This window comes from Zingiber officinale, chromosome 5B (genome assembly GCF_018446385.1).
Source record: "Zingiber officinale cultivar Zhangliang chromosome 5B, Zo_v1.1, whole genome shotgun sequence".
Classification (NCBI taxonomy): Eukaryota; Viridiplantae; Streptophyta; class Magnoliopsida; order Zingiberales; family Zingiberaceae; genus Zingiber; species Zingiber officinale.
The window spans coordinates 75,064,247-75,091,845 of NC_055995.1; the positions used below are offsets into that span (position 1 = coordinate 75,064,247).

The window sequence follows — 27,599 nt, forward strand, 5'->3', positions numbered from 1 at the left end:
TTGCTTGCTTTGGTTCGTCTGCTCCTGATTCGTCCGAAGACTCGCCCCAAGTCACTTTTAGTGCTTTCTATTGCTTTGTCTTCTTAACTTGGTCTCCGTTCGGGCATTCGTGAAGTGTCCCTTCTTATTGCAACCATAGCAAGTGACATTTGAAGAGAGGTATTGAAACATGGAGTGGCCTGATATGAAAAATCAGGGCAGCGCCAAGCAGAATGACCTTGATGACTACATAACTGACAACGTCCAAGATATGGACGTGAGACATGCTGACCAACACCCTACATTAGAGAGTGTGGCTACTGTCGCAATCGAGAGAACCACAGACCAATGGGACGAGAATCGTTGGGTGGATGAGCTACAACAAGTGGATAAGGTTGTCTGTATGAAGAGGCAGCAGATCGAGAAACAGGGTGAGCAATTGCCGAAAGAGTGATTTTCATATCCCTACGAGCAACAAGATGAGCTCCATGATTGAGGAGCTTCTCACAGAGTTCCTCAAATGAGATTGCAATGTCTCAAGCTTGAATGGCATGTGTGAGTTCCTTATAGTCATCATCAAGACCATGAAGAACTTTGATGGTGAGATCTTCAATGTCAAGAGGAGGATTCATAAGCGTCAGTTCATCAGACTTGGATTTGATAAACTGCATAAATTCAATGATAGATTGAAAGCCTTTAACTAGATTGTGAAGTTATGTTTTGAGTTGTGTAATATGACCACGAGAGGGTGTGCCATAAGTGAGAGCAAGAGTATTCCAGGCATCACAAGATGTGCGAGTAGCAGCAATGAACGGAATTAAGGATTGAGAAAGAGATCCAATAATAACATTCAGTATGAGTTGATCTTGATGGATCCAAGCATGATATGCAAGATTAGGAGTTTGAGTACCGTTGACAGTATGTAGTTTGTCTGGACAAGGGTGAGAACCATCAACAAAGCCAAGTAGATCATGACCAGTGAGGAGGGTCGTGAACTATAGACGCTATGAAAGATAGCTTAATGAAGTCAGCTTCAAGGGCACATAAATAGCAACATTGAAGGAGATCGGGGAGTCGCAGGTGCAATCATAGGAGCAATTGCTTTAGAGAGAGGGTAGGTGGCGACAACGGAGATGGCGACGACGATGACAACTACTACTAGGCGTCGATAGAGTTAGGGGTTGTGGCATAGGCCTGAGGCTCTGATACCATGAAGAGAGGTATTGAAAGAATATGTTTTCACTAATTATGAATAATGATACAAGGTGTATTTATATACATCATAAAGAGATAAAGATAAGGAAACATATATAAAGATAAGGAAACATATACAAAAGATATCCTAATATTTATGCACCATATATTCCAAGATATCATAATAATTTCAAGATATCCATATATTCTAAGATATCCATAATAATGTTTGCTTTTGTATTGTTGGATGCAGACTTGGACATATTGTTCATGTCATGTTTGGAAAATCTTTTCTTGCATCGAGTGAACATCTTCCTTACCATGTTCACCAGTTGCTCTTCTTCATTTGACTCTGATTCGAATTCAGGCTCAGCTTCAAGTTTAGTTCCCTTTGATGAACCTATAAGAAAGGCAATTCCTTTCTCGACCTTAGGGTCATTAGTTTATTTATGTAGCTCTAATAAAATAATTCATCTAGTTTTAACTTAGAGAAGTTATCTCGAAACTTTATAGGCATCTATGATTGATACCCACAGTGCATTTCGGGAAAATGAGTTAAGAGCGTACCTTATTACATCTCGATTTTTGAGCCGGTGTCCGATTAGATGAAGGTTGTTGAGGATGTCCTTGATTCGAGCGTGAAGTTGATTTATGGTCTCACCGTCCTGTATTTTAATATTAAATAATGAATTGAGGAGTAGGTCATGTTTTCTTACCTTCGAATCAGGAGTTCCTTCATGTAGCTCAATGAGTTTGTCCCATAGTTCCTTTGTATTCTCATACGGGTCAACTCAGTTGAGTTCTTCTTTTGTGTATCCACACTGGATTGTGTTCAATGCTTTGGAGTTGATCTGGCCTTTCTTTTTTGTCTTCTAGACTCCATCTTTCTGGATTAAGTGGTACTTTTATTGCTTCATCTACAAGTGCCCGGTACCCTCATCGAATGGTGAACCATTGCTCAATGTCTATCTTTAGGTAAACTTTCATCCTCTTTTTCCAATATGAAAAGTCATTTCCGTTGAAGAAGGAGGATGAGCAGTGCTAGATCCCTCAAGTTGGGCTATTTGTTTTGCTAAATTAAAAAGAAAACTAGAAGGAGGTACCAAGACTTAGTCTTGGAATAGTAGTGTTTGAGAAAGAAAAGATATTGACAACTCGAGTGGTGTTGCACCAATTTCGAGTAAGAACCGAATGAGAAATAGTTATTTGAAATGGTGAATTTTACCAAGTCAAATAAATTGTGAAAAACTAAAAATACCAAAAAAAAATGGTTTCCTCAGCTTGATTGGTGGTTGCACCAATTCAAAGCAGAACCTACTCTGATACCACTTGTTGGATCGAGACACATATGAGGGAAGGGGGTAAATCATGTGATTTTAAAAAACTTCTTCTTTTCGATTTTATAAAATCAAGCGCGTAGCAAAAAATTAAGTACTAAAGCGAAATAAAAGAACAATAAAAAAGACACACAGTCGATTTTACTTGGTTTGGAGCCTTCGGTGACTCCTACTCCAAGACCCAATCTCGTGGGCCTATTGATAGGTAATCCATTAAATACCTCTTCCAAAACCGCCGGAAGAGTAATCAAGTACAAAGAAAGTCAGAGAAGTGTAACACACTACACTTCCCGTTTGTAGAAAGTAAGTACAGTAATTAACTTTTTACCAAACACTTATTTGTAGTCGGTCGGCTCGAGCTCAATATTTAGGTGCCTTCTTGGCAGCAGTTGGACATAGTAGAGTCACAGCGAGACAGCTGCAGTAAGTTGAAGTAGTCAAAAACTCAATTAGACGCGTAGAAGCTCGTATGGAAGTTGTTGTTGAAGCCATGGGCGAAACATCCTTTTATTTAGTATGGAAGGCACCTTCCATAGCCTTGAAGGTGTCTCTAATGTGAGGAATATGATTCTGAACCACTCGCTCCTTATCTGAGATGAGATATGAGATTTATCCTGCGAAAGACGCCTTCCATAGCACTGAAGGTGCCTCCCATACCATGGAAGGTGCCTCGGGCACTATTCACCCGAGATATTTTGTGCTTCTTTTGCCCTGTAACAAGTGTTAGTCTAATAACCTGTAAGACAATGTTTGCACAATAATAATAAGAAGTAGTAATTAGATCCTGTCTCTTCGAGAGCAGGATCTAGTCAAAGTCTCAATTTAGGTTTCCGAAATAGACTTACATTAGACCGACGCCTAATGTCCCTTTGAACGAGGATGTGTCCTCACTTAGTCACTCTCCTCCAGTGGCTTACCTCTACTTACCAGGTGTAGAGTTACCTTCCGAAATCAAACATCCGGACTTCGGTAATCAAACATCCCGCCCTACCGTAATCGCACATCTGGTATTTTCTAATAGGGAATCGTATATCCTGACCTACCAGAATCGTACATCCGGTTTTCTCCAATCGAGAATCGCTCATCCCGACCAGTGATAAAATCTCACATCTAGACTTCAGCCTATCGGGAATCGAACATCCGGACCTACTGGAATCACACATCCGATTTAAAACCAATCAGGAATTGAACATCCTAACCGGGTTTAGTCGACCCTCCACACTCGATAACAACGTTAGACTACAACAACACATAATTTAACTCACTTGTCATTTATCAAAACCTAAGTTAGACTATTAGTGTAAATTGTACAACATATACTCCATTATATGTAATGATATCGAGAATTGAAATAGAGGGTTTCAAAGAATCAATATACAACACATTATTCCTAGAGAGCATATAGTCCAATAATTCTTTTCTCTACTTGATACAGGAAATGTATCACTATACTGAAAGACATCAATTCTTAGTTGATCATGGGTATAGCTTCAAAGTAAACCACATTCGTGTATCCTATTTTAACAAAGGTTAACAAATACCTGCCCTAAGTTTTTCTTGGCCATGCTTCAACAATTTCATCTCATGGATTTGGCTCATACATACTAGCATCAATCATAAAATTTGTTTTTTATTTGTTTTCTCCTTGAAATTTCTGAACTCAATACATTAGCACATGGATTATTTCCAGTTTTATTTTGAAGTGTTGGTCAAATTATAAATGTCTTCTTATATGGGATGTGATGAATTTGTAGTGCTTCAACTAAAAATGTTTTATTTGATATGTCACACAGAAGATAATTTTTTTTTATTAGGAAATATAGAGGTATGGCCATTAATATCTGATCCACCTCATTCCATTAAGTTTAAGAAGGACAATATCTGTATTTGAACAATTGTATATTCGGTTTAGAATTGGAACACCGTTTGACTTATATATGTGATTGTTAATGAATAATGAAATTTTCTTCCTATGAGGTAAACATCAGGACAATATAGTAATGCATCTTCCATAAACAAGTCCTTTTTTGCAATTTAATTTTGTGCATATTTTGCATTATTTTTTACTGAAATTCATAATTCCATCTAGACTAGTTTTTAATCCAATTTTAATTATGCTTATGTTCTTAGGGTCCTGAGTCGTCATAGTAATGTCCACACCTAAGAAATAAGCAAACCCTTAATGTTTTTTGACCACTTCTTTGATCTTTTTAGAATTTAAATGAATTTATTTTTTTATGTACTTAAATTATAATCATGAACTTTTCTTTTTAAACAGGTGATGAATGTTAAGGATGGCATGGTAGGTTTGAGTAGTTGTAGGAGGATTATCGAGAGAAAGCAATATACAAATTGAAGTGATTTGATAGAACCATATTACAAGAAAATTGCTATTTAATTGAATTATAATTCGACCATTAAATAGTGCGGTCGTAAATTAACAATGGATTTTAGAATTGGTTGTTAAATTAGCTGTCGAATATAAAATTCATCGTTAAATTAACAATCGACTTTAAAATTAATCATTAATTAGAGATACAATTTAAAATCAATCATTAATTAGTGAATGATTTTAAATTTAGAAGTTAATTTTATCGTTAATTTACTATCACAAATAGAATTAGTCGTTAAGTTGCGATTAAAATTATATTCGGTCGCTAATTTAACAACCATAATCATTAAGTTGACATTGTTTTGCGCTAATTAACGACCAGTATCGTTAATTTATGACCGATTATAATGTTCGATCGTAAATTAACGATGAAATTATTTTTGATTGTTATATTAGCGATACATATTTTAGTCGATCACTAATATACATTCAAAAAATTTTATTTGATCACAATTTAGCAATCAAATTATAATTCAGTTGTTAAATCAGTTTTCTTCTAAAGAATTTTCTCATATAAAATTGCCATATAGTATAAATTATAATTCTATAGTATCCTTTAAGTAAAGAAGATCTGGACTTCTTGCATTGTCTCCAATTCTATACAATTTACTTTAAGATTTAATCAGTTTTATTTTCTCTATTTACTGCTATTTATATATTTCAATTCTTATTTTACATCAATTATAATCTCGGTTAGTTTTCAGATTAAGGAGATTCTATTTTGCTGGAAGATGAATTCGAATAAGTTCTACTATTTATATGTTTCAATTCTTATTTTACATCAATTATACTCTCGATTAGTTTTCAGATTAAGGAGATTCTCTTTTGTTGGGAGATGAATTCGAATAAGTTCAAAGTTTGTGAATTTCTTATTCACTTTCATCAGTAGCAATGTGGAGATAAAATTATTATTTTTTGCTGACTATTTATTTGCACTAACTATGTATACAATGAAGCAAAGCTCGTGATCTATAGTGCAATCAGGTTTTTTCTGCTAGCTTCGATGAAAAGTTTCATCGAATGAGAGAATTAGGATTCTTGAAACTTTCAAAAAAAAAGTAATCCTCATGTTAATATAATTTCCTATCCAAAGTTTATGAATTATTATCTTTATACTACATAATTTTCTAAATATTCCTTTACTAGATTATAAGGTTGAGGATCATATTATTGTTAATCTTAGAAAAAGGAAAAAAAAGTTGGTCAACTAAATTCATTGAAGCCATGGAAGAATAGAACAACTCATTATTTCTTTAATATTTTATTTTTGAATGTAAGTATGGTCACTAATAAAGATGTTTTTAACTTTGTTTTTTTGACATGTTATAACTCAATTGATATTTCAAGAGCTGATAATAGATTTCATCCATGCTGGCTCATAATGTCAGGAAGCTCAATAACTCAATTAATATTCTAAAAATCAATATGATAATACAGATTCATCCATGCTGATTCATGATGTCAAGAAGCTCAACGTTTGGATTATTCTTAGAGCTAAGGCAATTAAATAATGTAATATGTGTAGGAAAAGAAATTAAAGGATTAGTTTGTAGGGCTAAGTATACCGTTAAAATAAAAGCGAACCGAATTAATTAAAATCGAATAAACTAAATTTTTTCAAATTAACTGAACTGACTAAAATTTTCAATTAAAATTAAATAAACCGAACCGAACTAAATGTTTTTTAATAACAATGGAATCATAGAAGATTTAACCGAAATCGATAGTTTAAAAGTGGGAGATTTATAAGTTCATTTTTTATTTATTTCGATTTATTCAATTTAATTGAATAAATATTTTTAAAATTGAAACGAAATCAAATTAACTGAATAAATTTAAAAAAGTATATTAAAATAATTGATCCAATTTCTAAATTCGATTGATTTGACATTTAAATTGATTAGTTGAGTTGATCAAAGATATTTTAATATTGGTCACTAATTTACCGTAAAAAATTATAGAATTTTCTTGTAGTGTGGTTCTATCAAACCACTGCAATATGCAAACCACTTGGTTTAGATAGCAGTGATATCATCATAATCCTCATGCATACCAGTGATATTATCATAATTCTCATGCAACTACTATAGACCCACAATGTTATCTGAAACATTCATCATCTATTTAAAAAGGAAAAGTCCATGATTATAATCTCAATACATGATAATCTCAATAGAGAAAACACTCACCTAAATTCTAGAAAGATCAAAGAAGTGGTAAAAAAATCTTGCTCGGTAGTTCAATATGCTCATTAGGACCATCAAGATCATGATAGGGCCTCCTGAATCACAAGATGGCAAATTAATGATTATCTAGAAACAATTTTGGTTATTTATTAGGTGTTGACATAAAAATTCCTAAGATAACCCTCGACCCTCAAAACATAAACAATAATTAAAATTTGATTTAAAACATAAACTTAGATTTAAATTAAAATTGATCAGTAATTAGCAATCAAATTTAAATTTGATCGCTAATTAACAATTGATTTTATATTCGATCACTAAATTTGTGACCGAATTAGTAACTGATTTAGATTCAATGGCTGAATTCATTTAATGACCAATTAATGATGGAATAGGTTGTCATAAAATGATGATTTTCTTATTGCAGTGTCATTTTAATCTTGTAAAGATCAAACAAGCAACAATTTATATTTTTTTCAGTTTTCATATTCATTCATAGGAACAAACCTGATCCTGAAATATTTGGTATCCATGGACAATTTTTGACAATTTATAAATAATAGTCAAACCCCTTAGGAAATGGGCAAGTTAGGTTTTAAGATCACTTGTCATTCAGGGAGAATCTATTGTAATGTGATCTATTGTATAGCAATTGTTAGTAGCTAGTGTTGGATCGTGAGCACGTGAGGGGGGAGGGGGTAAATCATGTGATTTTGAAAATATTCTTTTGTTTTAAAAATACTAAGTTTGCAGCGGAAATAAAACTAAGGAATAGAAGCGAGAAAAAGAAAAGACAGGTGTTAACACAAGTAATTTTTTACTTGATTCAGAGCCTTCGACGACTCCTACTCCAAGACCCGCACTCATTGAATGTTTTCCTTGGACAATCACTATCAGTTCAAAAATGAGTTATAAAATTTGAGTACACAAACAATAAAATGAAAGATTACCGACAAGAAGAAAGTATGAATAGAATTCCTTAATCGTAGGTTGTCGGAGCAGCTTTTCAGAATCGTCAGAGCCTTCTCGGAGCACCACTCAAGAACGAAAGTTGTAGAAAATGTTGTGTTGAAGCTGTTGGTGGAAGCATCCTTTTATAGCCCCATCCGGGCCCCTGGATCCCCTCCTGGGCGCTTGGACTGCGCTGACATGGTGAGCTTTCATCGAAACTTCATCATCGAAGTTTATTCACCTTTGGGCGCCCGGACCCCCTCCGAGCGCCTGGACCCCCTCCAAGTGTCTAGACCATTGACATGGGGCAGCCCGTCATTGTGCTCCAGCTCAATGAGAACATGAGTTTTGTTGATCCGAGCACCTGGAGCAACTCCGAACGCTCAGACCACTCGAGTGCCTAGCCAAGCACCCGCCTGGCCTCATCAACGTTGGTTTGGGCACCCAGACTAACTCAGGGCACTTGGACCAGCTTCAGGAGCCCGAATCCCTTCCGAGCGCTTGGACCATCCTTTTTCACCTTTGTCTTTTCTGTAAAAAAAGAGTTAGTCCAGACAATCATAATATGTTTATCCTATAAAACAAAGTTAGCATAATAATAATATGATCAATTTATGACTTAGATCCTATCTCTCCAAGATTAGGATCTAATTATGGTCTCAGCTTAGACTTCCTAAATGGCTCTAAACTGGATCGTGTCTATAGTTCCACCGGGACTCATCCTCACTTGATCTCTCTCCTCCAGTGACTTGTCTCACTTATCATTTGCAGACTTCCTTGATGTCAGGTCTTTTGACCCACCAGGACTTCCTGTTAAATCTCAATCAATTTGGATTTCAGCCAGTTGTCAACCCAATTCAACTTCTACCAGATCTCAACCAACCTAGATTTCCTTCTATCAGATCTCAACCAAGTTGGACTTCATGACAACTATCAACCTAGTTGGACTTCAGCTTGATGTTTTGGTCCTCTAGACTCATCAAGTATTACACACTTGGTAAATGGTTAGACAAACAATACATGTAGCTTTAACCTATTCATCATATATTAAAACTTGATTATTAGTGCAACCTACACCAACAATCTCCCTCTTTTTTATATAATGATAACTTGGGTTAAAGTTAGAAAAAAAAATACAAATAAGGAAGCAATAAACATGTAATGTAAATTTGAGTAAAGTGAGTTGATTTTTCTAACCTAAATCACTATCCTCCCTCTTTAGCATACATTAAAAAATAATGCAACACATTAAATAAAAGGAATTAGAACAGTCTAGATGTTTAAAAAATAGAGCAGATGAATCAAGTAGTTGTTCTATTAACCAATCAAAAAGATGGTTTTTGAAGATCTATTAAAAAAATTTCCAATTGTTCATAAAAATTAACAACTTAATTTTTAAAATATTTAAAAAACTATAATAAAAGTTGTAAATATTACAACCAATTGTTTGACAAAATTTTAGAAATTGTTGAACAACTTAAATAAAGTTTTAACAAAATGAATAGATTTTGCAAACCAAGTTTTTCAAACAGGTTTTTAAATAATAATTTTAAATTTTCAAATAATGATTTTAAGTTTTTAAATAAAACTTGTAGGTTTATTGTAGGAAGGAGTTAAAAAAAATAAAGTAATTTGAAAGGAAATTTTCAAAATTTACAAAAGATTTTTAAAATTTTAAAAATTAAATTTTACAAAAATAAAACATTTTGCAAAGTTAAATTTCATAAAGTATTTCCAAATAATTTTCAAAAAGTATTTTTCAAAAATACCTTTTAAAGCAAGTTTGTTACAATAATTTATACAATAGTTTTTAAAATATTTTACATAAAGACTTTACAATATATTTTTAAAGAAATTTTCAAAGTAATTAAGGAAATTCAAAATTTTGTAAATTATTTCCAATGTTTGAAAATTAAATTTTTTTAAAATAAAACTTTTTACAAAGATAAACTTTACAAGAATTTGATACAACTTTTCAAATATTTTTAAAAACATCTTTCAAAATATTTTTCAAAGTATTTTTAAGTAGTTTTCAATGTAATTTTCAAAACACTTTCATTTTATTTTTTAAAATAGATATTATTTTTAACCATTTGCAAAGTAAGTTTCAGTAAAGTTTTAAAAGAATTTTAGACCACCACTTTGTAAAAAAAAATTGAAATATAACTCTTTTAAAAGTAGTTTTCAAATATCCTCCCCTGAACCTGATAGTATTTAAAAAATAATATTTATTTAGAAATTGTCCTTAAATGTCTAACCATTAGTTGCTAACTAACTATTAGAATTAGTCAAGTTAAGTAATAATGTTCAGTTAGAAATTTACTAAAAAAAAGTACTACTTAACTTGATCAATATACTATTATATTTTCCGCTCAGACTTATGTTGATGCACTAATATAAGCATCTAAAGTTCAGGTAAAAGGCCTACGCATCTCACGCCATTCTAAGTTTTTGAATACGCAATCAAGGTAAACCTAGTGTGCTTATGAGATGCTCGTTACCTAGATCTATAGGATCATACTTTTTAAGAATTCAACTAAGACTAAGGCCAAAACAAATTTTGAACACTATTTTTAGAAAATATAAGTAAAAATTAGCTTTGAATTTGAAAATTATTTTAAAAAATATCATTCCCCTTAACCTAAGGTCTTAATTTTCAAGAAAGATATACTTATTTGTAGATATGATAGACTAATAAGTTCAAAGAAATTAACTATTGAGATAATGACTCTTTTATATTTATTAGTGTTATGAAATAAATTATTGTTTAATTCTAAATTTGATTATTCCATTTGTATTAAAAAAAGTTATTTTGAATTAATCAATTATTAAATAATTAAGTTTTAATCAATTATTAATTAATTAAGTTATTACTTATTATATTCAGTTATTAGATTGGTATTAATTATGATAAAAAAAAAGTATGAGTAATTGATTATTGATTAATTAGAATTCATTATAATTTAATTTATTTTATTTTTAATTTAAGTTTATTTATTTTATTTTAATTTATTTATTTTATTTTAATTTATTTATTTTATTTTAATTTAATTAATTATTTGTTTAATTTTAATTTATTTTAATTTAATCTAATTTTAATTAATTAATTTAATTTTTTAATTTAATTTTAATTAATTTATTTATTTTATTTTAATTTAATTTAAATCTTTATTAATCTCGCCAAAATCTATATTTTCAATCAAGAGAATCTTATAATTTTGTGAGATGAGTTAATTTGAATTTCATGGTTTAGTTTAACTTGTGTTAGATTCAAGTTTAACTTTGGGTTCAACAAGCAAACATTCTTTGGATAAACGTCTAAGCTGTTGTCAGTCACCTAGACATCATTAGAGTAATCATGCCTTTAAAATTTTTCAAATAATCCTGCCCACGAAACTTAGTATAAAACTTTGGTCTAACCAGCTAAGATTAGTAAGGGGTAGCTTCAGTTAGTTCCACTAAGTTAAATGCATCAGGTCAAAGTCATATTTTCCTAAATATGCATAGACAGACCTTTCATAACCTACTATCATTCATAACTTCTCTAGTACTATTTGTCAAGTTGAATTTTATCCTTTATTAAATTAGTCCTAATTACCTAGTCGGGTAAACTATTATTTTGGAGGTATCAACTAATTTAGAGCCTCCCCCAAACTTATTGAACCTGGGTTTAAGTTTTAAATTTGTGTTGATTTGTTGTATAGTTATAATAAACTTGATTATAGTTTGAATTTAGATTAATTTTATATTTATTTAGTTTAGTTTTTAATTTATTTAATTTCATTTTATTTTTTTTAGGTTTGAATTTAGCTTAGAAGGTTTAATTTTTTAGATTAAAGTTGAGTTATTTGAATTTATCTTAGAGTATTGATTGAGTCATACCTACTTGGTTAGACAAGCTTTCAGAACCTAAGCTTTAGTTAGTTTTTTATTTTGAGTTAGAGTTAGAAATGATTTAAAGGTAGAGTCAGACTTGTATCCAAGTCCGGATTTATTGTACATAGCTCTTTGGAATCCAAGTATTATGTTTATATACTTAGATCCTTAGGTAAACTGTAACTTGACTTTTCAAGACAGAATTTTCTTTCTCAAGATTTGCAGCTTGAGTTTCTATCTTGAACTTGGTCAGTTAAGGAAGTCAAGCTTAGTTGTTCCTTAAGGATGTTGTTTTCCTTAAGGAGAAGTTTAGCGTGTTCCTCAATTTTTATTAATTTTTTATTAACCAAGAAATTATTTTTAAAAAAATTATAGTATAATTGAAATTTACCCTAATTGGTTCATCCAAATCAGATGTGGATCTGTTACTTGACTCGTATTCAAACTCGTCTTCTTGATCTGATTCGCTTCCGGTTGCCATCAGGGCGAGGCAACTCGCTTTCTTTGGTTCATCTGCTTATGATCCATCCGAGGAACACTCATCCCAAGTCACCTTGAGTGCCTTCTTCTACTTTGTCTTCCTCATCTTATCTTCGTTAGGGCATTCATGTTTGAAGTGCCCTTTCTTGTTGCAGTCGTAGCAAGTGATATTTTCCTTTGAATTGTTGGATATGGACTTGGGCATCTTCTTCATGTTGTGCTTGGAGAAGTTTCTCTTGTGTCTAGTGAACATTTTCTTTACCATGTTTAGTTCTAGATGCTCTTCTTCATCTGATTCTGAGTTGGACTCAGTTTCCACCTCGGGTTTGGCTTGGGTTTATACTTTGGCTTCCTTCAAAGTACCTGCAAGAAATGCAATTCCTTTCTCAACCTTTGTGGAGTTAGTTTGTTCGTGTAGCTCTAATTTATAAAATAACTCATCTAATTTTAACTTTGAAAGGTTCGTCAAAACCTTATAGGCATCTACGATCGATGCCCACAGTGTGGTTCAAGGAAACAAGTTCAGAGCATACTTGATAATATCATGATTATCGAGTTGATGTCCGATCATGTACAGGTCATTGAGGATATCCTTAATCCTTGCGTGTAGTTGGCTTACGATTTCTCTGTCCTACATTTTGATATTAAATAAAGAATTTAGAAGCGGGTCTCATTTAGTTATCTTAGCATCGTTGGTTCCTTCATGTAATTCGATGAGCTTGTCTCATAACTCCTTTACATTCTCGTGCAGGACAGCTTGGTTGAGTTCTTCTTTTGTGAGTCCTCATTAGATCGTGCTCAATACCTTTGAGTCGATCTAGGCCTTCTTCTTATCTTCAAGATTTTATCTTTCTAGATCAAGGGGTACTTTAGTTGCTTCGTTTATAGTCACCTTGTATCCTCGTCAGATGGTGAACCACTGCTTGATGTTCGTCTTCAAGTAGACCTCCATTCTCTTTTTTCAATACGGAAAATCATTTCCGTTGAAGAGAGGAAGATGAGCAGTGTTGTATCCTTCAAGCCGGGCTATTTGAATTATCTTGCAAAAAATAGAAAAGAAGAAATGTCCCAAGACTAAGTCTTGTATTAGCAAAGTTTAAGGTAAAAAGAAATATTGAAGACTCAAGTAGTGTTGCACCAACTTCGAATTAAAACCAAATTAGAAATAATTATCTAAAGAGGTAAACTTTACTAATTCAAATAAAATACAAAAAACTAAAATCTGAAAAGAAATAAAATAGTTCCCCCGGCTTAATTGAGGTTGTATCAATTCAGAGCAGAACCTACTCTGATATCACTTGTTAGATCGTGAGCACGTGAGAGGTGGGTGAATCACGTGATCTTAAAAATGTTCTTTTCTTTTAAAAATACCAAGTTTGTAGTGGAAATAAAACTAAGGAATAGAAATGAGAAAAAAGAAAAGACAAGTGCTAACCCAAGTAATTTTTTACTCAATTTGGAGTTTTCGACGACTTCTACTCCAAGGCTTGCACTTGTGAGTGCTTTCATTAGGCAATCACTATCAGTTCAAAAATGAAAATGAGTTACAAGATTTGAGTACATGAATTGTAAAATGAAAAATTGCCAACAAGAAGAAAGTATGAAAAGAATTCCTTAATCATAAGTTGTCGGAGCAGCTTTTCAGAATCGTCGAAGCCTTCTTGGAGCAGCGTGCAAGAACGAAAGTTGTAGCAAATGTTGTGTTGAAGCTACTTGTTGAAGCCTCCTTTTATAGCCCCGTCCAAGCGCTTGGATCCCCTCCCGAGCTCCTGGACCGTGTTGATATGGCAAGCTCTCGTCGAAACTTCATCCTCGAAGTTTATCCACCTCCGAGCGCTTGGACCCCCTCCGAGCGCTTGGACCATTAATATGGGTCAGCCAGTCATTGCACTCCAGCTCAGTGAGAAGATGAGGTTTGCTGGTCCAGGCGCCTGGAGCAACTCCGGGTGCTCAGACCGCCCAGGTGCCTGGCCAAGCACCCTCTCGGCCTCACAACACTGGTCCAAGTGCCTAAAGTAACTCCGGACCGCCCGGGTGCCTGGCTAGGCAGCCGCTCAGCCTCATCGACACTGGTCCAGATGCCCAGACCAACTCTAGGTGCTTGGACCAACTTCGGGTGCTTGGATCCCTTCCGGGTGCCCAGACCACCCTTTTTCGCCTTTGTTTTTTCTGTAAAAAAGAATTAGTTCAAGCAACGATAATATGTTTATCCTGCAAAATAAAGTTAGTATAATAATAATATGATCAATTTATGACTTAGATCCTGTCCTGTCTTTCCAAGACTAGGATCTAGCCATGGTCTTCGCTTAGACTTCTCAAATGGCTCTAAGTTGAACCCGCCAATAGTTCCATTGGGACTCGTCCTCTCTGGATCTCTCTCCTCTAGTGACTTACCTCACTTACCATTTGTAGACTTCCTTGATGTTAGATCTCTTGATCCACCAGGACTTCCTGTCAGATCTCAATCAATCTATACTTCAGCAAGTTGTCAACCCAACTAGACTTCCTTTTGCCAGATCTCAACTAACCTGGACTTCCACCTGCCAAATCTCAACCAATCTGGATTTCATACCAGCTATCAATCTAACTAAACTTCAGCTTGGTGTTTCAGTCCTCTAGACCCATCAAGTCCTACACACTTGGTAAAATATTAGACAAACAACATATCTAACTTTAATTTATTTGTCATACATCAAAATCTGATTATTAGTGCAACCTGCACCAACTCTATCTATTCTATAACTCATGATTTTTTATACTCTAAGTTACATTTGGACAATTAAAAGTCACTCAAACCTCTCCAAAAAAAAATACGAATGCACTAGTAACAAAGAGTATACACTACTTTTGTGCAGTTTGATCTTACAAAGAACAAAATGAAAATTTGAAAGTGATAGTCCAACATGTTTGGTTATCTTTTGGGGAGGTTATCTAAGATCACAAATTATTGCAAGTCATGCAAAAAAACACTTGCAGGGAGTACTGTTATTACATATAATGGCATTTATAATCCATTATATGTAATAGTATCAAGAATTGAGATAGAGGGTTTGAAATAATATGATTAAATGTGAATTAAAGACATGAATCAAAATACAATACACTATTCCTAGAGAGCATATAATCTAATAATTGTTCTCTCTACTTACACAGGAAATGTATTGCTCTACTAAAAGACATCAATTCTTAGTTGATTAAGGGTATAGCTTCAAGTTAAACCACATTTGTTTATCCTATTCTAACAAAGGTTCACAAACACCAACCCTGAGTTTTTGTTCGCCATGCTTCAACACTTTCATCTCATGGATTTGGCTCATGAAGATTGACATCAATCACAAAATTTGTTTTCTCCTTGAAATCTCTGAGCTCAATGCATTAGCACATTTTCTTCCATAAGATTATGTTGGAAATGTAAATAGAATAAAGAGATGAAGATTAAGAGACTCTATTATGCATAGATTATTAGTCCCACATTAGAAGTCTCTTGGCTTTATTGTTGGTTTAAATTATGATATATGTATTGATATTGTAAACATATGCATGGGGAGAGACTCTCTCGCACATGAGTTCGCAGGAGTGGGTGCAAATCCAAGACCCCGATTATACTGAACTAAGGTTAACTCATGTGCGAGCACGTGCACACGTTGAATGCTAGACCAGTCGAGGCAAGATTTTCCCAAGTGAATAAATCAATATTTTATCACTGAATCTCTTTTTGTACTTGCTCAAGAGGGTAACAGAAGTATTAATATGAAATTAATGGAAATTCTGTAACATCTCGACATTAATAGTGACATTATACAGAGTAGTGGAAGATAAGCAAAAGAGAAAGCGAGAGGAAGAGCAGGAAACGAACCTTTGTCCACCTATGTTTTCTCACAAAACTCTCTCAGTCGTGCATCCGTTAGGCTAAACTACTCGTGATAGCACTTGTGTGTATTCTCAGTTTGCCACGAACAACAGTGCTTGGTTGTATGCGTGGTTTTGCCATTGTATCCTGCGAAACAGACGACCCGAGAGAATCTCGAAGCACAATCGGAGGGGGGACGAATATGTTTCAAGAAAACTACGTTAAACGCAGGCCTCGTTATCTTAGTCAGCGAATTCGCTTCCCGATTTGGTGATCGACTACCGATTCTGCTACGCACCGCATCAACTCTGCAACTCGGACCATCGGAAGCTTGGCAGAACCAGCCCCACTAGCAACTTGAGATTATCCGCTCAGGTCATCTCAATAGATAAGTTATAATTGATGTTGTGTGATTTTAATTCGTTAATTTTCTCCAATATCTCCGGCAACAGATTGTCCAACAATCTAGAAACATATTTTGATTCTATTGAGATAGCCACAGAATAAAGTGTTGAGGTACAATAGACTCAACACATTAATGCCCCCTCCTCCTCGATTAAAACTGTGTCAATCAACCATGGGGAAAGGCTAGAGAAGTTCATTGGATTGAACTTCAAGAGGTGGCAACAGAAGATACTCTTCTACTTAACCACTCTCAATCTGGCTAGGTTCTTGATCGAGGACCCTCCCAAATGTGCTAAGGATGTTGATGCACATACCATCAGTATAGTGGAGGCATGGACTCGCTCTGAGTTCCTTTTCTAAAACTACATCCTCAATTGCCTTGTTGGCTCGTTGTACGCTGTGTATAACACGAAGAGAATGACTAAGGAGTTGTGGGAGTCCCTGGACCAGAACTACAAGGCAAAGGATGTAGGGGCCAAGAAGTTCATTGTGGGCTAATTCCTAGACTACAAGATGGTTGACTCCAAGATAGTGATCAGCCAAGTCCAAGAGCTTCAGGTGATCTTACACGAGATCCACTCAGAAGGGATGGTTTTGAATGAAATATTCTGGGTAGCTGTTATCATTGAGAAACTACCTCTTGACTAGAAGGACTTCAAGAACTACCTAAAGCACAAGCGGAAGGAAATGAATATGGAGGAACTTATTGTTATATTTCGCATCGAAGGAGACAACAAGAGTTCAGAGAGAAAGTTGTTCTCTCAGGCTACTATAAAAGCCAATATGGTCAAGCACGATCAAAACTCAAAACAGAAGAACCCCAAGACTTCCAAGATGGGACCTAGAGGAGGCATTAAGAAATTCTCTAGGAAGTGCTTCAACAATGGTCGAGTTTGTCACAAATCTATGAAATGCAGAAAGCTAGAGAAGAAGCAAGAGGTCAACCTGAATGAGGGACCAGAAATGGACGACCTCTGTGCAGTGGTCTCAGAACTAAACTTGATCGGTTTAAACCCGCGGTAATGGTGGATCGATATTGGAGTCACCAAATATGTCTGCTATAATAAGGAGCTTCTCCACAACTTTGAAAAAGTCAATGGAGATAAGTTGTTCATGGGGAACTCAGCAACCTCGGACATCATGGGCTAAGGAAAAGTGGTGTTGAAGATGACTTCGAGTGAGGACCTTACTCTGGACAATGTGTTGTATGTTCCAGAGATTCAAAAGAATCTAGTGTTTGGATCACTGTTAAGCAAGCATGGTTTTCGCATTGTTCTTGAGTCAGACAGAGTTGTACTGTCAAAGAATAGAATATTTATAGGAAGGGCTATGTATCTGATAGTTTGTTCAAGCTCAATGTAATGGTCATTAGGCCTAAGATAAATAAAGATGAAAGCTCTTCCACTTATATGTTTGAGTCTTCATGTTTGTGGTATGGTAGACTATGATAGGTTAACTATGGTGTGTTACGTAGATTAATAAATATGCAAAACATACCTATATTCCACCTTGACCCAAAACCCAAGTGTGAGATTTGTGTTGAAGAGAAAATGACAAGGTCATCCTTTCAACATGTTGAGAGAAGCAACGAACCACTTGGGCTAATTCACACCGACGTGTGTGACCTCAAAGGTACACCAACATGTGGTAGAAATAAATACTTCATCACTTTTGTACATGATAACATAAAATACTATTATGTGTATCTTCTCAAAAGTAAAGATGAAGTTATAGAGAAATTTGCTCTCTATAAGAATAAGATTGAAAATTAACTTAATAAAAAGATTAAGGTAGTTCAAAGTTACCGAGGTGGTGAATATGTATCATCATTCGCTAAGTTGTGTGTTGAACATGAGATTAGACATAAAACAATAGCTCCTTATACTCCTCAGTAAAATGGAGTTGTTAAGCGAAAGAATCAAACTCTAAAGGAGATGATGAATACTCTTCTATTGAGCTCTAGAATACCAAAGTTTATGTGGAGGAAAGCTATGTTAACAGCTAATTATCTTTTAAATAAGGTGCCTCGGAAGTAAATAGATAAGAGCTCTTATGAGTTGTAGAATGGAAGATAACTATCTTACAAATATTTACGAATGTGGGGGTGTCTTGCCAAAGTTTTGGTGCTTGATCCAAAAAGGATTAAAATAAAACAAAAAATAATTGATTACATATTTATTGGATATGCATATAATAACAGTGTGTATTAGTTTTTTGTGTATGAGTCATAAATATCGGATATATACAAGAACTCGATAATAGAATTGAGAAATGTCGCATTCTTCAAGCATGTATTTTTGTATAAGTCCCGATAGGAAGCTATCTCCTTAAAATGGACATATGAAACACAAGGTGAAGATGATGATCAGGAACCAGTCGAGGTTGAGCTTAGACGGAGCAAAAGAGCTCAAGTAAAAAAATCCTATAGATCAGATTTTATTACTTTCATGTTGGAAAGTGAACCCCAAAGTTACTCAAAAGTAGTAAGCTCTTATGATGGACCTCACTAGAGAGACGTAATTGTATCTAAGATAGAATCTATCTTACAAAATCACACTTAGGAACTTGTGGATCTTCCTTCAGGAAGTAAACTACTAGGTTGCAAGTGGATCTTCAAGAAGAAAATGAACTCGGATGACACAATTGATAAGTATAAGGCTAAATTGGTAATCAAAGAATACTGACAATAAGAAGGCTTTGATTACTTTAATACATATTCTCTGGTGTCGAGAATAACTTCCATTAGAGTGTTGTTGGCTATTGCAGCTCTATGGAATCTTGAAATACATCATATGGATGTAAAGATAGTTTTTCTAAATGAATATTTAGAAGAGGAAATCTGCATGGAGCAACCTGAAGGATTTTCTATACCAGGATAGACAAATAAGGTTTGTAAATTGGTGAAGTCATTATATGGCTTGAAACAAGCACCAAAGCAGTGACATGAGAAATTTGATAATGTCATGAAGGAATATAGATTCAAGATTAATGAATGTGATAAATGTGTCTACATAAAAGTCACAGAGAATGAATACGTCATCTTGTGCCTATATATAGATGACATACTTATCATTGGGAGTAATGATAAGATAATCAAATCTACTAAATATATGTTTAACTCAAGATTTGACATGAAAGACATGGACCTAGCTAATGTGATTCTAAGAATCGAAATTCTTAGAACAATAGGATTTGTTCTTAGTCAGTCTCATTATGTAGACAAGATTCTTGAGAAATTCACCAAGGGTGATACTGCATTAGCAAGACACCGATAGATATGAGTCAACATCTATCAAAAAATCGAGGTGAAAGTATCTCTCAGATAGAGTACTCTCGAGTAATTGGAAGTTTGATGTATCTAATAAGTTGTAGACGATCAGACTTGGCCTAAGCAATAAGTAAACTGAGTAGATACATGAGTAATCCTAGTGTTGAGCACTGGAAAGGGATAATAAGAGTACTAAGGTACTTAAGGTATACTCATGAATATGGACTACACTATATGAGATATCCTACTGTGATTGAAGGATACAGTAATACGAGTTAGATATATGACATAAAAGACTCTAAGTCTACGAGTAAATATGTATTCACTCTGGGAGGTGCAGACATTTCTTGAAAATCTTCTAAGCAAACAGTAATAACCAAATCCACGATGGAATCTGAATTTGTAGCTCTTGACAAATGCGCTAAAGAGACTGAATGACTATGGCAATTCTCAGAAGATATTCTGAGATGGTCGAAACTGGTGCTGGCAATTTGTATACATTGCGATAGTCTATCAGTAATTGGCAAGGCACAGAGCCATCTGTATAATGGTAAGTCTAGGTATATACATCATAGGCATAATATCACTAGACAACTACTCTCAATAAAAGTTATCACTGTTGACCATGTGAAGTCAAAGGATAACACAGTGGATCTGCTAACCAAATGGTTAAATCAAGAGTTAGTTGCAAGCTCATCATGAGGAATGGGTTTGATGTCATTGTCAGCGATCAGTACAGAGGACACCCAACCTATGCTGACTGGAGATCCTAAGAACTAAGTTCAAAGGGACAACCAATTTGCACTAATTAGACACACTATGGAAGATAACCCAATAAAATAGTGATCGAACCAGGGTAAGCTAATGGGCTTTTAATGATCAAGAAAAATATATGACTACTCTCGAGGAATCACCTATATGAGAAAGAAGTGGGGCCACTTCAAAGAGAATTGAATGCACAATTCTTACGGCTTCTCTTAGAACCAGGCATGCATGGCCAAGAACGAACACACTCATGAGAACTGAGTTGTATCAGGGAGAGTCTTGGGTACACAAATGGCAGAATAGTTCATGGACATCATAAGGTTCAAAGGGTAAAACCTACATATCCTATACTTGACTCAACCGCTGGATGTTATCATATATCATGTATTCTATTCATGTGGGCAATTGTTGGAAATATGAATGGAATAAAGAGATAGAGACGAAGAGACTCTATTGTGTATGAGTTGTTAATCCCACATTAGAAGTCTCTTGACTTTATTGTTGGTTTAAATTATGACACATGCATTGATGTTGTAAACATATGCATGGGGAGAAACTCTCTCACACATGGGTGCGTACGGGTGGGTGCAAATATATGGCCCAATTGTACTGAACCAAGGTTGACTGTGTGAGCATGACCTGCACACGTCAAATGTCGGACCAATCGATGCAAGATTTGCCCAAGTGAATAAACCAACATTTTACCACCGAATCTCTTTTTTCTACCTGCTCAAGAAGGTAACGGAAGCATTAACATGAAATTAATGTCGATTCCGTAACGTTTCGACATTACTAGTAACATTAAACTCATTAATGGTGACTTCGTAACGTCTTGGCATTAATGGCGACATGAAATCTATTAATAATGATTCTATAATGTCTCGACATTAATGAACACATTCGGAAGAGTAAGAAGTGAATCTCTGTCCACTTGTGTTCTCCCACAAAACTCTCTTAGTCGTGCATCCGTTAAGCTAAACTACTCGTGATAGTACTGAGGTGCATTCTCAGTTTGCCACAAACAATCAGTGTTTGGTTGTATACGTGGTTTTGTCGTTGTATCCTGGGAAATAGACTACCCGAGAGAATCTCGAAGCACAGCCAGAAGTGGGACGAATTTGTTTCAAGGAAACTGTGTTAAACGTAAACCTCGGTATCTTAGTCAGCGAGTTCTCTTCCCGATTCGATGATGAACTCCCGATTCTACTACGCACTGCATCAACTTTACAACTCAAACTACTAGAAGCTTGGCAGAACCAGCTCCGCTGACAACCTGAGAGTATCTGCTGAGGTCATCAATAGATAAATTAGAATTGATTTTATATAATTTCAATTCGATAATTTTTTTTAATATCTCTTGTAATAAATTATCTAACAAATTATTTACCGCTTTATTTGGAAGTGTTGGTCAAATTATAAATGTCTTGTTACATGGATGCGATGAATTTGTATTATTTCAACTAAAAGTGTTTCATTTGATATGTTATATGGAGGGGCCAGTTGGATAAAGGGCGAAGGAAAGCTATTTGAGTGATCGTCAATAAGTGTGAGAGGGTGGAGATAGGCAAACGGCAAAGGATTGATCGATTTTTATTTGAGAATTTAAAAAAGTAGAGTGAAGAATCTTATTTGATAATCTCAAAAAAAAAAAAAGTGTTCTATTAGAAAATCTTGAGTCCAATAAAAAGGCCAAAGGCTTTATATAATTTTCTCTAACTTGTACGTGGAGTACCCCAAACATCGAATTCATTTTCTCTCTGATCTCAACCCTACACTTACAATCCTTCCCCTACTCTATCTTCTCGTTTCAAAGAAAAAAACGGACCTAAGATTTCGTTGAATTGGTCATCATATGATAGAATTATGAAATCAAACAAGGGTCGATTTTAATAAAATCGGGAGAAATACCTTCTCATGTGTACATTTACCTTTCTATATATAATTATAAAACCGATCATGTTTCGATCTTACTGGCTTTTAAGAGAGTCGAGGCTGCGACAATCTTGATCTCCTCGAATATTAACTCGATTGTCATCGTCCACAAATTTGAAATCCACAACTTTGCATGATGCGACAAATTTTGTCAAGTAACGTCGTGGCCAAGAAACTTAAAAAATTGTTAAGCTATTGAATGTACTACACTTTGTACTAAATACTTTATAATACAAGTGGAAATGGTAAAAAATGTGAGGGTGTTTTTTTCCACAAATTGTACAAATAAATCACACTTTTGTAAAAGTAAATTTTATTCAAGTTGTTTAACAGTTGAGACGTGTGGTAATAGAAAGGTGATTTATTTCTGAGATATAATGTAAAATTAACAGCAAAATATACTATTTTTTGTAAAAAGTCCTTGTAATTTTATTTCATTTCAACAGTAATAGTTTTATCTATTTTTAAAATCCCAATAAACTTTTTTAGTCTTTATTCAGAAACTCTCAAAATCTATCTCACATTAGTGAACAGACTAAGTAACTATTGTTAAAAATATCAGCTGAGGGTAAATTATTAAATTTTAAAAATTTAGGATATTAAAATTAAGGTAACATTCAGAAAATTAGGATAAATATAGCAACAAGACATCGTACTTTTGTAAATTTTTAAAAGTTGATGCATCTAATTGTTAAGTTTATGATTTAAAAATATTTAATTAAAAAATGTATTTATGATATATATATATATATATATATATATGGAGAGAGCTGGAAGTCTCTTCCAGCAGTATCGACTTCTCTGGCTTTGGCTGCTGTCGTTGGGATTTTGGAATCAATTGGTCTAATATTTGGCTTGGGTGTGTTGATGGATTTCATGGGTATAGCTGTTGTATGTCCAATGAAGCAATTGTTCACAATAGTTTCATAGCTGTGTTTAATTAAATTGAATTCTTGATCTTATTTTCAGCTCATGGATAATGCATACAGAATAAGTCAAGTCACTGGACTAAATCATATTCTTTATTGCTAAAAGATGATTTCATATGTTTGATGATGTCAGAATGTAGAATTCCCTAAAGGATTCAGCTTATGCAATTTGACATTGATGTTATTCTGCTAATCTTATCTCAAGTATGCCGATTTGGAATTTTTCACTCCAGCACTAGTTTTTGGGTTTGTAAAAGCATGGTGGAGATGATAGATATCATATTACAAATTTATATTCTTGCTATATTTTACTGCAACAAAGGCTATCAGTGTTTGAAGCTAATTGTTATAATTTTCCTGACGATCTAATAAATATTTTTGCATTGTAACACAGGACAACAGTTGGATGCTTTCTTGTACCTCTGTAAATTGACAGCATTTTTTATGATTGTTGCAGGATTCACCTATGCGATTACCTGCAGAGCAATTTCTTTCTTATACTCACGAGCATTTGGTGCTCCTGCAATTGTAATAACTAATAACACTTGCTGCTCAAGGAACATTTCGTGGCTTTAAGGATACAAAAACACCATTATATGCTGTCTGTAAGTATTGTATCTTCAACATTTGTTTTTATGTAACCTATTCTTGTTTGGATGTTGTTTTTATTGTATATACAAAGATTGCATTATTTTGCCTCTGTCTCATCTTACACCACTAAACCATATAGACTAACACTGTTTATAACTGTCATTCAATTAAGTCACACCATTCGTCACTATTTTTCCATTCATGTTACCAACTCTTTGCGATCCTTCCCAATCCCTTTTTAAGAATGTGATGGATGCCAAATTGGAGATAGTTGGATAAGTTCGATTGCTCAAAGGTTTTTCATTTCTTCAATTAAATGAAGCTTAGTTCAGATAGAAAATATCTTCTGTGGTAAGCAAGCTTTAGACAGCTATACAAGATGGATTTTGATGTTGCTAAAAAGATAGAGAGAAATGTGATTGAATTGTTTTAAATTTGTGGTTCTTGAAAAAAAAAAAGAGGAAGAATTCATGGAACTTTATTTTAGCATTTCTATTATCAAGCTGACATTTGATATACCAATATAGAGATTTTGTTTGACCTACACATGGCATGCCAAATATTATTGGGTAAATTTTTTGCACGTCCCTTGTAGTTTACCAGTAGTACACAGACTCCATTTCTTCAAAGATCTTCACATAGCCCATCAAATGACTTACATAGTCAAGTGCCCATTATATATACACCCATTGTAATTTGCTGTTGTTCCATGTATCTCTCACTTTTATTTCCAAGTTAGATAAATTGTAAATTGTTGAGGTAGTATTTCAGTTATATATTATGCACAAAGAAGTCTGCTCATGAAGGTTGCTTGGATATCGATACAGGATAGTCTGAAAAATGGCAACTCCATCAAAAAGAGTGTATACTCTTTGATACTAGTTCATTTGTAAAATCTTTTCTTTTCATGAAAAATTATTTCTTTTCAGAGAGGTTTGACTAACTTCAAGTTGCATAAATTCAAACCTAAAATAATTGGGAGTATAAAAGATCATGAAATGAATCATGAGCTGATGATTTTTTTTCTATAATGGTCAACTAGCACTGAAAAATATTTTAGTCTCAATATTCATTCTTAGCAATTAGTGTTTTTGGTTATTGTTTCACATCTTATTTTGTTGATGCCAAATTTAGCACTGAGTAATACTACAATCATCTTGCCTATCAGGTGCTGGAAACTTGCTAAATGCCGTAGTCGATCCCATTTTGATATTTCTGCTTGGTCTAGGGATAGGCGGTATGTCTATGCAATATGATATTATTAGCAAACCAATGAATTGTTATTTTGTTACTTCTCTTCTTTAATTCACTTTCATGCTTGATTCTATTCAAGATATTTGATAGCTGCTATTCTCCTCTGGAAGCTGAATGAGAAAGTTATACTATCTCCGAGTATAAATGGGAAAGGAATGAGTCAAATATTTGAAATCTGGTAGGTTGCCCAAATGCTTTTAATATACAATAAACAAAGATATGTAAGATGATCTGTTTGAGCACTTTTTGTATTGGAAAAAATGAATGGGATAGTCTGTAGGAGGGAAGCTTGTTGTGAGACAAGGAACTCATTTCCTTTTGCCTCTTCCTCTTTTCTCTCTTCTTTCTCCTTATCTTGATTCAACATCTATTTTCTTGTTTCTCTTTCTTCAACAGCATGAATTTGGAGAGAGGCGTTTTGAAATATCACATCGAATTGGGATGGAACTAAGTAGATAGAGAGTTAAGCTGAACCATTCTAGTATAATAAAAAGAACAATACATTTTTCATAAACAGACAAATTAGCTTTCTAGTTTAACTCCGTATCAAATGGTCAAAAGCATTCAGTTTTACTGTTGCCTAAATCATGGATTTTCCTTTTTGGCATTCTAGTCTGATTATGATTGCTTTAGTTATAATTCAATGAATGACTATAAAGTATAAACCACATGGAAAACTAGATCTGAATACTATACATTTTGTTTTTGAAGGAGAATACTTTTAATGCTATTCTTATGCAGTTGGTTTCTTGGTTGGAAGAACCATTGCGGTGCTCATAACCATGACAATATCAACTTCCAAGGCAGCGCGAGAAGGTCCAGTTCCCATGGCCAGTCACCAGATATGCCTGCAAGTTTGGTTGGTCATTTCTTTGCTTAATGATGCTTTGGCACTCACTGGTCAGGTCAGATAACATAATCAACCTGCTCATTCTTCAAAATATACAGATAAGAAAATACAACTCCATTTTCAGTTCATTTGAAATATTAAGAAAATGTGCAAACCTTTTTCACAGGCTTTACTAGCGAGTGAATATACCAAGAAGAACTATAAACAAGCTCGCATTATAGTGTATAGGGGTTTACAGGTTTGTATGATGCTCTTAGTTCAACACATTCTATATATAATTGCCCATGAATCTATGGTTACTAGTAAAATCCAATGGGAAAAGTTTGTTATCAATTTCTTTGATCGTCCTTTAAATCATCGACAGGTCAGAACAACGTAACTGGCATTGCACTGAGTGTGTTGTTGTTCTTTGGATTCGAGTCATTCTCAACTCTATTCACCACTGATTTTGCTGTTCTCCAAATCGCTAGTTCTGGTGTTCTGGTATAAATTTCTTTTCATTATTGTTAAAACTCAGAAGATTTGTTTAATTTGTCCATAATCAAGTTGGAATTTTTTGAATCAAGTTGGAATTTTTTGCAGTTTGTGTCTATATCTCAACCAATCAATGCCATTGCTTTTGTAATTGACGGGGTCTACAGTCGACGGCATCTCAGACTTTTCGTATGCTGCATATTCAATGGTCTCATCTCTTCTACACTTACAATTCAACAACACTACTTTTTCACTTCTTCATTACCTTAAATATATGTCGTATAGGTGCTTATAGGGTTAATCTCATCCGTGTTCCTTCTTATGGGTTATGGCTTGGTTCTCTTTATGCTGCAAAGGTTGGAACCGCCAACCCAGCGGCCCCCTCAAGTATGAGAGGGAGTAAATCACGGTGAATACGGGCTCAGCTATGACATGGTGGTCTCAGGTGTTTAGCACGGACAGATATTGATGTTATCGCATTTGCTGCCGCAGACCCTCGACCTCTCGACTCATGCTGCAAGAATCCATGTCATAACCAGTTGATCCCGCCCGTGGGGGCTTGGTTCTCTTTATGAGTCTACGAGCCCTTGCTGGAAATTGGAGGTGCAAAAACTGATGTAAACTACCTCGACATCCTTATTTTACGATGCTGACACTTTCTCTTGGCTTCCAGACTACAAACCAAAGGTACGTGGTCCATGGAAAATATTATGGTCAGATACGGAGATAGGAACCGTAAAAGAGTCATGAGATTGACTATTGGCGAGGTAGTATAGTACTCTCACATACTATTTCATACTGAATGGAGTATGAGACCCACCCTGCATCGCTCGATGAGGATGATTGGAAAAGGCTTGAACTTGCAGATGCTCATAAGTTTCAGTGA

The 27,599-nt window shown here is 34.4% G+C and overlaps 1 pseudogene; it reads left to right on the forward strand.

Moving 5' to 3' along the window:
• The first annotated feature begins 169 nt into the window (after window positions 1–169).
• LOC121986742 lies at window positions 170–27,599 on the forward strand (annotated as a pseudogene).